Raw genomic sequence first — 13,277 nt, 5'->3', positions numbered from 1 at the left:
TTTAAAAGCCATCATCATGCTTTGGTTTGGAGAAACAGACATCTGACATTTGGGGGGGAAAATGGCAACGGAGGCACGTCAGGAAGTAAAGTCTCTTTAAAAAGGAGTTTGTAAATGTAAATGTGGTGTTTTGGAAAAAAATCCCTTCTTGGATGAGTTTGGAGAAGTGCCCACAAGCTGTTTTATTAGCCCTGTTTCCATGTTACAACCCACTCTGGTGTTTGGCTTTAGCTGCAACTGAAGCTTCACTAAATTGCCAACAGGACTCGCTGCTTCTTCGGCACCAGTGTCATCACAAATGTGAGGTTAACACACACACACACACACACACACACACACACACACACACACACACACACACACAAACACACACACATATAGATACACAAACAAGAAACAGCCAAGAGGAGGGAACATAACGTCATACACAACCATCACCCTCAGACTCATTTCGAATGCAGGCGTGCTGTCAAACTAAATGTCAAAGAGGTGAAAAATAGTTTGTAACTAAAACTAATTAGTCTTGACACGCAACAGGTAGCATTTCTATTTAAATAAAAGCCAGAGGGCACAATTAAACTCTCAGAGAGGTCTCAACTGTTGCCTGAACATGCTGACAAGGCTTTTGGCTTTTCGGCAGAACTCTGATGTTTAAAGGAATAGTTCAATACTTTGGGAAACATGCTTATTGGCTTTCTTGACAACGGTATCGGCATGTTAAAGGACGTTAGTGCTACAGTATAACAACCTTTTGACCTTTTAAATTTCTCAAAAAACTTCACATTACAAAGTCAAGAGGTTGTGAAATGTAGCACAACAAGCTCACAAAGCTCTGTAACATGCTCAGCGGTGCCTGCTTTACACAGAACTACTCTCTGGAGAATGAAAATGTGATAAGTGTTACTAGTTTAAAGCCTTTTCTTAACAGATTAATGTGCCTAAACTATTTGTGACAAAGGACCATATCACCCAGGGCAACTCTGTGGCTCACTGATGTGTTTTTAATCGTTTTTGAACAATAACGGAGCTCTACCACACGGAGGAATAAGATATCAGGCTTTGGATGCACACACAATACTTGTAAGTAGGATCAATTCATTGCACATTTGATTTGTTGACACTAAGAAAAATACATTTTTTAAAACATAAAGCTACATTTAAGACTAGAAACACTGAGCCTGTCTTTATCCAAAAGCTATAACATGCCTACCAGCACCTCTAAAAGATTAAATTAGATTAGATTTAAGTGTCTAAAGTGCGTTACTCCAACCAACTTAATTCATGTGCTTCTTGTTGTGCTATATTTGCATTTTATACTACACCTTTAATTGCATTTATTTATTTTTTTTGCAGCATGACGTGATTTCATCCTGTTTGTTTTCATCCCAGTTTTAATTTGTTTGTGAGTTTATCAGACTGTGAATGTTCTGTGAATCCCCCGATGCTCACTGTTTCTGTTACATGTCATCAGAAGGTAAACAGACGAGACTCGGATTCACCGACAGGAACCAAATATTTCCCTAAAAAACCTGTTCCACTTATAATTCAACTGAAGTGAACGGAAAATATGTGAAGTTCAAAAACAAAAACATCACGCTTGTCAAAACGAAACTCGGACAAGTTGGTGAACAAAGCTGAGTGAAAAGTTCATATGTTTGATCTGCCTGCACAAACTGAAGCTATCAGAAAGTCACTTTGCTCATAAAGCTGCAATTTTAGTGCACAGAGGAGATTTCTTCCAGCATTAACTTCACTATTCAGCAACTGACAGTCTCGCTTTGCTCACTGTGAGCTGACGAGGCTTCAGAAACAGATGTCAGTAGATGATAGATACCTCTCCGCTTCACTCAGACATCAACTTCAATCCTTACAACATCTGACTGGACCAAACACAACATCCTTCGCTGTCTTCTGATTTTTAAACTGTAAAACCGCTGCAGCTGCTACAGTATGGAAACATCAGGTTTTTCCAATCCGACATGCTCGACATGAAATATACAGGAGGGCTTACATTTGTAGAGTTCTTGATCCCTTAATTTATATTTTTAACATCTGGTCGGCTCACAACGTTTTTAGTTTTGAGTCATGTGACCCTCTGCAAACATGCCATAGTTCAATGATTGGTGCAACGTGAATCAGGTCAGGTTCAATCACATGTTAAAGGAGGTTTTCTAGCCTATAAAAATAGATGTGTGTGTGTGGATGCTGGATTCAAAACACAAAGCAATTTGGTAAATCATAATTGCAGTGTGTTAAATGTTAAGGCTGGTTTTGCCCATGAGATGTTTCAGCTGCGTTTTTCAGGCATCTGATATTACACAGGCTGAGTAACGCCCACTTTAAGCACATAACCACATCCCGAAGCATATTTCTGCACTGCAAGTGTAGTTTCTTCTGTTTTACACATGTGGACGGTGATACTATTTTGCACTCTGACCAACACTCAGCACTGTGCCTGAAAACATCCTGTACAGACAGACTGAGGACTGAAGCTGCTGCTGCTGTCATGTTAATGTGTGTTAGTGCTGATTTCCAGTTACTGCATCACAATACGCATGATTACATACAGTGAATACACAGCAGATATAACACACAAATAAATAACACATGTTGCACAGAATCAAACACAAGTCAGCCAGAAGAGAAGAAGCTCAGCGTAGCAGCAGATCTTACCTTATCAGAGATGAAAACAGAGATGGACAGATGTCCAAACGGAAGACAGCCTTTTGTCTCCGGGCCTGAGAGAGAGAGAGAGAGACGGAGGAAAGAAGGATCCCTCAGGAGCAGATGCGACAGCAAAAAAAGGGGAAAACACAGAGAGGATTGTTAAACAGCGGTGCAGCCAGCAGCATGCGGTTAGATCATCCTGCAGACGGACACAGGTTCGGCCGCCTGTTATAAGGCTCGGCTGGAAGGTGGCACATTCTGGGAGTCTCGGTGAAATGCCACACATGGAGCCTGTAGTGGAAGTCTAATAAAACAGCAAGAGAGCAGCGGCCCCTATAAGAGGAGGTCAGAGCAGTTAGCTCACACCTCTAAAATTACCTGCTGGGGCAATGAGTTGGGAGGGAGGTGTCAGGTTTAAAAAAGACCACAACAGTGATTTTGCATTAAAAATGTACTAGAAATGTATTCTCGATAAATCAATGAAGTGTTCAGTGTTTTTCTCACTTTGTAGAGACTCAAAACAGGTTCGAGATGTCATGTCTGCTTTTATTTTTACATTTCGTTCCAGATTAGGGGGGGAACGGTTTTCAAATCAGTCCTCTCTTACAACTAATTACACACAATTATAAAGTAATTTTGGCAAAAATAAAATCAAACCCTGATGGATCACCCATCTCAAAAATGTTTCCAGTCTGTGCAAGTTCATTTTAACATTGTTGTTAAATGAGGCGTTGCCGATATCTGCACGGAAGACAGAAACATCTGTAATTAAAGTGTGTAGTATGTGCAGTAAATGGGACTAAAACAGTGGTACTCTTCTTTAAATTGGCCTGTATTAAGTAACAAGGTTTCATCTTTTATGATCCCAAACTGACACAAAATCTGGCTTTCAACAGGGCTGCATGATATTGAGAAAATATGCGATGTGTAAATGTATAATATAGTTAAGATGATGCAGAAGTAAGCTGACCATACTCATAAAAAAAAAAAGCCTATCCTTCTTCGTCTCACTGTCTTTCATAATTTAACTTCTTATGATATTCATGACTTCAACTTTGCTTCTTGTTCCTTCAGCTGGATGTTTGACCCTCTCTGTGCAGCATGATATATGTGCAGAGTTTATTTTCACATTAATCAGAGGGTCTGAGTTTAAAGGGGAGGGCCTACTAACTAGCTTAGAGCCAATCTTGATCGAGTCTGCTACAAGTGTGATGTGGAAACTCGAAGCCTCCATTGCACAAACACTGAGAATGGACTTGCAGGAGACATTTTTTTTAACATTAACTAGAATCTTAAAATGAAATATGTGTGCATATTCATAAAGTTATGGACTTCTAAGCAAGGGAGGAAGAGCAGATGTCATTTTTAAAGAATTTTTAACAAGGTAACTGAACATTATTGGTGGAAAAAAACATGTCAGACACAATTTATTATTCCAAGCAAACATTTTTTCAATGTCCTAAATCATGTCTGGACGGTATATTTAAATTTCCAACTCAGTTATGATGATGCAAAATATGATGAATAATAAAAAACATCATGCAACCCTGTTGTGATAACAAACTTTGTAGTGAGGAGCTTCTGCGGTGGTTTTGGTGATGATGCAACTTGAGATTTCCATCATTAGATAACTATAAATCAATACTTATAACTACTGAAATAGCTCCTTTATCTTTTATATGATTGTTCACATCATGGGTCAAAGTGAAGCAACACCACTGCATTAAAAAAATAAATAAATTCAGACAGAACTGCTCTAAATGACTTTTTCATGTCAAATGTTTCATGAACCAGAGCCGAGAAGCCCCCACACACCCCTCCTCCTCCTCCCCTTTCTCTCTCTCACAGTGCAAACAATCATCAGTAACGAACATCACATCAAATAACACAAAACATACACTCAAGCTGCTGCACGACATGAGGTTAGACATTAGAGAGCAGCGAGAGCGCAGGAGAAGCGAGGCGTGACGAAGGACCCGTTTCAAGAAAACCAAAAGCAAAACATTCAGTCACGTCGTCTGTCAGCCACTGCAATGATGCATCAACTGTGAATAAAAGTGATTCATTGGATCATTACCTGCAGCGATCCTGATAAAAATCAGTCTGGCTAGAAAAAGTAATATAAAGAAAAGCTTTTAATCAAATGAAAATAACAACAGGGTCATGTTTGATAGTGTAATTCTGCTAAATCCTTACTTTTTTTCATCCTCTGCTATAATAAACATATCTGATTTTTATATTGCATGTTTAAGACTTAAGTCAAATGGTTAATTGATATAAATGAGTTGGTCTTGAACTAGAAACAGACTATATGTTGTCAAATATCAATATTATGAAATGATGACTTGTTGCAATACTGTGATGAAGCTTAAATGTCACCGAGCACTTTATTATGAACACCTGCTTATTAATGAAATCATCTAATCATGTGGCAGCATACAATCATGTAGATACAGGTCAGGAGCTTCAGTTAATGTTCACATTAGAGCTGCTACTATTAGTCAACTACTCGATTACTTGCAAACTATTACATTTATTGGCAACTATTTTAATAATTAACTTATCATTTAGAGTCATTTCTAATAGAAAAAAGTCCAAATTCTCTGGTTTCAGCTTCTCAAACCCTCTAAAATAATCAAGATTGTCTCATTTTTATATTGCATGTTAATTTAAGACTTAAGTCCGATAGTTAATTAATCTAAATTAGTTGGTCTTGAATCCAGTGGCCAACTAGAAACAGTCACTATGCTTTTAAATATCAATACTATGATATTATGACTTGTTGCAATACTGCAACGAAGCTTAAATGTCACTGAGCACTTTATTAGGAACACCTGTACACCTGTTTATTAATGAAATCAGCCAGTCAGCCAATCATGTGGCAGCAGTGCAATGCAATATAATGCATGCAGAAACAGGTCAAAAGCTGCAACTATTAGTCAATTACTTGATAAGTTGCCAACTATTAAATTAATTGGCAGCTATTTTGATAACTGACTAATCATTTTGAGACATTTCAGCTCAAACTTGAATATTTTCTGGTTTCTTTAGTCCTGGGCTGCTGAGACTGTTGCCTGGTTAAGACAACAACAACAACAACATAACAACTCTTTACTAGGGGTGTGACGAGCAGAAAATCATCTCAGCCCGCACAACAACACGTCGCAGCTCGAGTCGGACGGGCCGAGACAGCTGAAGAACATGTCTGCTTCCACTGCCGTCGGCCAAGAGCAGAAACCTGAGGCTGCGGCGGGCATAGGCTCACCAAAAAACTGGACAGTTGGAGACTGGAAAAACAAAGCCTGGTCTGATGAATCTGAATTTCTGCTGACGCACGCAGATAGTAGGGTCAGAATTTGGCATCAACAGCATGAATCTGTGCACCCAACCTGGCTTGTGTCAACAGTCCAGGCTGCTGCTGCTGCTGGTGTAACGGTGAGGGGGAATGTTTTCTTGGCACACTTTGAGCCCCTTAATACCAATAAATCATTGTCTGAATGCCACGGCCTCTCCGAGTATTGTTGCTGACCTCGCGCATCCTTTTATGGCCACAATTGACCCTTCTTCCCATGGCTACTTCCAGCACGATAACGCACCGAGGGGCAAGTCGACTCAAACGGGTTTATTGAACAGGACTGTGAGTTCATTGTGGTAGAACGGGGGAAATCCGCAGCATGACTGTGCAGCTGACGAATCTGCAACAATGATGTGATGCAATTGTGTCGACACAGAGCAGAATCTCAGAGAAGCGTCTTGTGGAGTCTGAACCACGAAGTATTGAGGCTGTTGTGAGAGCAAAGGGATGTCTTACCCAAGATTAGTATGGTGGTCCTATAATAAAGTGCTCAGTGGGTGAACATCAACAGTACATCAAGGATATTTTGTGGTTTACTGGAGTTTAATAAAAGCTGAACTGAGAGAGAATCTCTTTGGTCATCACATCCACATGATTATTAGTGACAGTTTTTGCTCCTGCAGTATCACATTATTGATAACATTTTTCACATCCATGACAGCATGTTGCAATATTTGATTTCAACGTCAGCATCACTCCGAACACAACTGCTCCTAAGTCAACTTTTCACACGCCTACTCGCCCCGATCTCATTTCTGTATAACGTCTAACGACAGCCGAGCCTCTTGGTCTACCTGCCGACCGACTGTGTGACGGCAGAGACGAGGCGAGGCGACAGAAAACAAAACGAAAGCAGCTCACAGAGAGGCGCAGCAGCAGCAGCAGCATCGGACGCTGAGTCAAGAAAGGGACAACTCAGCCTTGTTCTCCCACACACACACACACACACATACATACACACACACACAGCTGTTCTCCCAGCTCGTCTCTAACGGTGACCACATCATCGAGGCCATGTTGGGCCAGTGCTGCCTCCATGCCAGCGCTGCACCGAGCTCTGCAGCCTGCAAACAGGATCTGTTGCACGTGGCACGCTGCAGAGCCAAAGATTAACCCAGAACCTGCTGTTCATACTCATGTCCAGTATGACCACACAAAGCCAGGACTTTACTTATCTCTGACAAACCATGACTTAAGCTAAAAGGTCTTAATAATATGAACAGGGTTGCAGATAACTAGATTATTTTCACATCAATTACTGAACCATCCGTCTATAAAATGTCAGAAAATAGCAGAAACCTTTAAAAAAAAAAAAAGAAGCTTGTTAGTTGTTAGAGCCCATGGTGAAATCTTCAAATGTCCATATTTGCCTGATCAACAGTCTAAAATCTAAAAAATATTACATTTTCTATCATGTACGACACAGAAAAGCTTCAAATAATCACATTCAAGAAGCTACATCAAAATAGTTCCTAATCAAAATGTTGTCAATTGAATAATTGATCAATCGGCTAATTGATAGCAACTACTGTGGATTGAAGTGATCGTTAAAGGAATCTGTTCAATCTTGTTTCTTCATGTTTTTTGCTTCGAAAGTGAGTAAAACAAAAATAGTTGCTGGTTAAATTGCTGTTGATTTAATCAGCCGTTAATCAGTTAATTGTTACCACTATAAATACGAACAATAACCTTAAAAAAGTGGCACAAACATCAGATTAAATTCTAGCATGGATTGAAGTGATCGCTTTATACCAAATATATGAATGTAACGTTAAAGGAATCATTTCATTCTTGTTTCTTTAAGTTTTGTTTTTATCTTAAAATATGTGTTATTGCTTCTGAACTATTTCTTGTTTTTTATAGAAATCAATTTTTGAGTTTTTTTTTACATAGTTTCCAGTTTACAATAATGGTGGTATTACCCTTTTTTTGCACTGAATACAATATGTCTGTCACTTTAGCAACTCTTATAGGTCCCAAAGTACTTAAGCAACCTTCCCTAAACTAACTGGAAATGAAAATATACATGTGTAGAAATTGGTCCTCCTTGTCCCTACTGTCCCAGGATGACCCTCACTCACTAGTTTCACTTTCTAAAAGGTTTAATTTAAAAAAGCACGAGCAGATAAGTGGTCCAATCAGAGCAGAGCTGACAGATTAGGTGGGAGTGTCAACGTTGTGCGCTGACATATTTCATGTTTCCACAAAATTCCACCTTCTTGGCAGGATTTAGAGCCTGAAGCTCTGAGGGGGGGCGGTTCTGCCTCCCTGCACCGCTCCCCTATGGATTCAGCTATAATACTGCTGCTTGTCAGAGGGAGGCCCCCCAGAAACCCCCCACGTAGATTCATATACTGTAAGACAGCAGCAGTCTAACCTGATAAAATCTTGAGAGCTATTTTTCACCAGTCTGCTCAAACTCAACACTCAATGAAAGCATGAAAAAAAGGTTGTTAGAGCTCATAGTTACATCTTCAAATATCTTCTTTTTTTGCCTGATCAACACTTTAAAATCTAAAAAATATTCACTTTTCTATCATGTACGACACAGAAAAGCTTCACATGACTTCAAACCGCAGCAGAAATGGAGATTTTTAAGGTTCGAGGGCTCCACACTGTCTGCTTTGTCATGAGAAATCAGCACATCAATGAATTTATGTCACCATAATTATACAAAACCCCCAAAGAACATGTTTTATAATGTTAAATACATATAAGAAGGATGTTTGAAGTGACATTTCTCACAAACCTTTTTTATGAGGCCAAGAGGCAAATTACATCCTCATTCTGTGGTTTTGTATTTTTTGATGACTTCAAACCTTTACTCAGCCTTTTTTTGAGAGCCTCTTTAAGCTCACTGTTTTGAGTTTATGGCAGAGTGACTGTATGATTCAGTCTCACTCTCACCAATACATTTAAAACTGAAGGTGGCACTGACTGTGTTTACATGCACAGTGAATATGACAATACTCCAAATTTGATCGGGTCACATAAACAGCATATTCCTTTTGGATAATCCAAATTAGGCTTTATTCTCAATGTAGCATTTTCCCATTAAAACATGTCAGATACGCTGATATTACTCAGGTTTTAACGTCATTCTATTTACATTTACACATAGGGCTGGGTATCAGTATTTGATGCCTAGGCTCTATGTTCCCTCGGGCCTACGTTCCCACAGTACAGGTATGACCATTCCCTAAAGCACATAACGTATTGTTGTTTTTTACCTATGAAAATGCTTTAAAGACAGGTGAAATTCTTTATCTTATTATTAAACTGAGGGAACATAGACACGCTCCCACTTTAAGGTATCAACCGAAATAAATCAATACCAAGTAGTATCGAAACGTCTCCCGTCAAACGATACCTGCAATCGATGCTTTTTGCACCCAGAGCTGGAAAATATGACTATTTGTACGGACTTGCTCACAGCCAATCAACACAAGCGTTCTTTGATTTAATGCAACATGTGACTGTCTTAAAGTCTTAATAATTTGAAGGCTTTCAGACATTAAATGCATTTGTGTAAAGATCTAATCATTTAGATGTGGAGGAGTTGGTGGCATTTTATGTAATTTAATGCTTCTATTCACATGATTGGCATCAAATGAAGTCCTCAGTTGGTATCAGTATCACTTTAAGGGTACTTGGATTGGTACTGGTATCGTAATTTTTTTTAAATGATACCCAGCCCTAATTATAGAGCACATTCAGAATATGCTTCTCGCCTGTTTACAGTCCGCTCTGTGTTGGCTGGTTTAAAGATACATGCCTAAAAGAAAAAGCCCACATTTCTGGTCAGAAGCAGAAACACGCTGACGTCTAAACATTTTGAAACACTTGGGTATCAACAGGTTTTTTGGGATATTCACAAATATCACAATGCCGACTTTTCCAAGAAGGTGAACAACAAATGAAAGAAGGAGTCTGTGTTTACGTGATCGTACAGGTCGGCCACCAGTGGAAAACTATGATTTTGAAGCTAAAAATGGAACAAGTGGCTCCAGCTGTTCCACTTTTCCATATTTTGATGTGATAAACAGAGTCAACACGGCTGCATGAGAACAGGAATATTAGTGGAATATTCATTTTTTATTAGCCATGTAAACAGCTTAGTAAGAATATCATCTTTTACAGATTAAAAGGCAAAAACTGGAATATTTTGTGCATGTAAACGCCACTGTTTCCAATCAATCAATGCCCCATGCTTTCTGAATAAACTACAGCTCTCTGCTTTCCATCTTTACTATTTAAGCATATTTAGCTTCATTCACAACCACGAAACCATGCAGGAGGAAGTCATCAGCTTTGATCTGCGTTTTCCAGAGGCTGCACAGATGACTGTTGTTTTATTTACTTTCTCGGGAGAAGCCACAAAATGAGACTCATCACTTCTTGGATCTGCTTTTAACTGAATGATTCTTTTTTATTTTTTATTTTAAGCTTCTATAATTTCCCTGACTTTGTTTTTGGGGGGGTTTTTTTTCGTTTTTTGACATTTAATCTTCTATTTATTTCTCATACAGACACTTTGTTTGTTTATTTGCATCGGTGCAAATGGACAAACAAAAACAAGGTGTGATGTCGGCTACCTGCACAGCATCAAATGACAGATAGAAAACATGAGTGACTGGTGAAGAAAACAACTGTTTGCATGGACTGAACAGAGCTAAAAGGAGAGTAAATGCTGGACTCAAATCCAACAGAAGACAGTTTGACATGTTGAGAGAAGGAAAATCAAATGTTACAGAGACACCTGAACAGAATAGAGCCATCGTTAATGTCATGATTAGTAACACCTGAGCTTTTCACACTATGACAAGTCAAAGTGTTTAATGTGTTGAGCAGCAACGATTAGCTGACTGTCAACTATTTTTATGACTGAATGATCGTTTTGAGTCATTTTTTAAGCAGAGAATGTGAACATTTTCTATTTCAAGCTTCTTAAATGTGAATATTTTCTGTTGTTTTAGTCACCTATGAGAGTAAACTCAGTATATTTGGGTAATACTGTTGCTCGGGACAGAAAAACACATCAGAGCTCAACATTTTTCACAATTTTCTGACATTTCATAAACCAAACAACTAATCAATTAATCTAAAAAAACAGCTGACATTAATCATTGGTAGCAGCCCGACTGCTGTGAAATAAGGTCGAAGGCTGGTCGACATGTTCTCCATAACAAGCTGATAAAGCTAACGGTATCTCAAGGCTGTGCCAGCATGGAGAGAAACATCAGTGAAAGAACTGAAGGGTCACAATCTTTGAAAGTGTGTCTTAAAACAGCAGTCAGGTGTCCATATGAACAGTGAAAGAGGTTTTTCTTGCTGTAATCATTCCTCCTGTTAATACTGACTATTAAAAGATTTTCAAATGCTTTTGGTATCATAGTGGGGCCCAAAATCTACAGTGTGTCCACACAGTCATTTAAAAGTAGATGCTTCAGCTTCTATTCAGCTTCATCAGTCTGAGTTAGTCATATCAAGTGAAACCTGACACATTTACAGTCTTTATAGCATCAAATTCCCTCTTAGTGTTTCCCTGTTGAGCTGTGATGGAAGTATAGTAAAAAAAAAAAAGAAAAAAAAAAGACTTTGGCGCTAAAAACACTGTAACGTTGAAACATAGAAGATGAAGATTTGACTCATTTGGACGAGTGAAGCTTCACATTAGCTTCAGATCAACTCTTAAATAGGTTTTTTTTAAGCACAGAAGGAGGACTGTGGATTTAGTCCTCCATCACTTCCATTATAAGTTTATTATAAAATGATCTTCTAATGGTCAGTATGAACAGGATCAATGATTACAGCAAGAACAACAGGTTTCAATGATCATTTGAGCTTCTCACTGTTGTTTTGAGACAGACTTGAAAAATTGTGCACTTGTCCTTTAAGCTTACTGTTTGTCAGGCATGTGCTTCTGGCAGATTGTAAGAAAAAATATCAATGCAGCTTTAAAAATGAGTAATTTTACACCATTATCTGTCTGGAAAAGGAGACTTGGGACCCCAAGTAAGTTTGAAATACTGTATATCAGCTTTTATGGGACCATTTTGGAGCATTTTATAAATATATCCCAAGAAATAACATCATCTTTACAAGTAAATCCAACATGAAACCACAACTGAAGCATATCAGCAACAAATACAACTCAGGATATTATAATATGACTGTTCCTATGCAGTACATTTGTGTGCAGTCTAATCTAATATATAGCCTAATATTCAAAATACTGACCTGAGCATCAGTGTGTAAAAATGCATTGATATAAACAACCAAACATGATCATTACCATCCAAAAAACACACAGAAATTAAAAAAGAAAGGTGTTTAAATGAGCTGATATCTGATCAATACTGACAAGAATCTCATTAATCTCCATCTGTCAGTAGTGTTACATCAGCAGAACTCGATACTTGATGCCAAGAAACACAACAACAACAAAAAGTGTCACATAAGCTGTATATAATTATAAAAGCTGTGTCATCCTGCTGGAGCAGACAGGTGAGGTCTCTTACCTGGAGGAACAAGCCAACAGCGGGATCCACCTGGAGCTGCAGCCGCTCTGCTGCCTCTCCTGTCAGGGTAGGAGGTTTTGTTTTTTTTAAATAAATGTTAAAAAGTAGAAAAATGAAGCAGTAAATCTCCTTTATGCCTTCAGAAACTGCGACATCCTGTTAGTTTACTCCACCGGGGCCCCCCGCAGCCATTTACACGACAACAAGATCCGACCTCAAGCCCCTGCACCAACACCAAACCGGCAGATAATCATCGGTTTAGTGGTTCCTCCTCCTCCTTCTTCTTCTTCTCCTCTTCCTCCTCTTCCTCCTCCTCCTCTGCTAGGCTGAAAAGTTTTTATTCCTCCACAGAAACAGAAAGAGACAGATGAGGAGAAAACTGCGTCTCCTCCTCTGCAGCAGGGACTCAGAGGCTGTTTGAGGCTGCAGGATAGTGAAGTGTCCTCTCTCTCTCTCTCTCTCTCTCTCTCTCTCTCTCTCTCTCTCTCTCTCTCTCTCTCTCTCTCTCTCTCTCTCTCTCTCTCTCTCTCTCCCCCTCTCTCTCTCTGCGATGCCTACAGGCGTCTCTGTGTAATCAGATGCTGCTCACCACAATATCCATTCATCCTATTACAGAGTTTAACCCTTCACTGTCTGCTGCGAGGCTTAATGCTGCCTTCCAGGACGGTGGGAAAAACCACTATCAGAGGTAGGGAGACTTCAGATTACTTCAAAAGTATGTATTGTCTTTGTTT

At 39.1% G+C, this 13,277-nt stretch overlaps 1 protein-coding gene across 2 annotated transcripts in view; it reads right to left on the bottom strand.

The window, feature by feature from the left end:
• pacsin3 (protein kinase C and casein kinase substrate in neurons 3) overlaps positions 1-12,961 on the bottom strand; it is a 46,442-nt gene extending 33,481 nt beyond the window's left edge. Inside the window, exon 1 of one of the 2 annotated variants that reach the window (XM_062420944.1) lies at positions 12,544-12,961. The gene's annotated coding sequence lies outside the window, so the exon portion shown is untranslated. Of the gene's footprint in view, positions 1-2,673; positions 2,764-12,543 lie in introns of those variants that run through there. The other variant, XM_062421025.1, reaches the window with a different exon arrangement.
• Positions 12,962-13,277: the final 316 nt, after the last annotated feature.

Source organism: Scomber scombrus, chromosome 1, assembly GCF_963691925.1.
Source record: "Scomber scombrus chromosome 1, fScoSco1.1, whole genome shotgun sequence".
In the NCBI taxonomy this organism is placed as follows: domain Eukaryota; kingdom Metazoa; phylum Chordata; class Actinopteri; order Scombriformes; family Scombridae; genus Scomber; species Scomber scombrus.
This window is presented reverse-complemented; position numbering and strand designations above follow the sequence as displayed.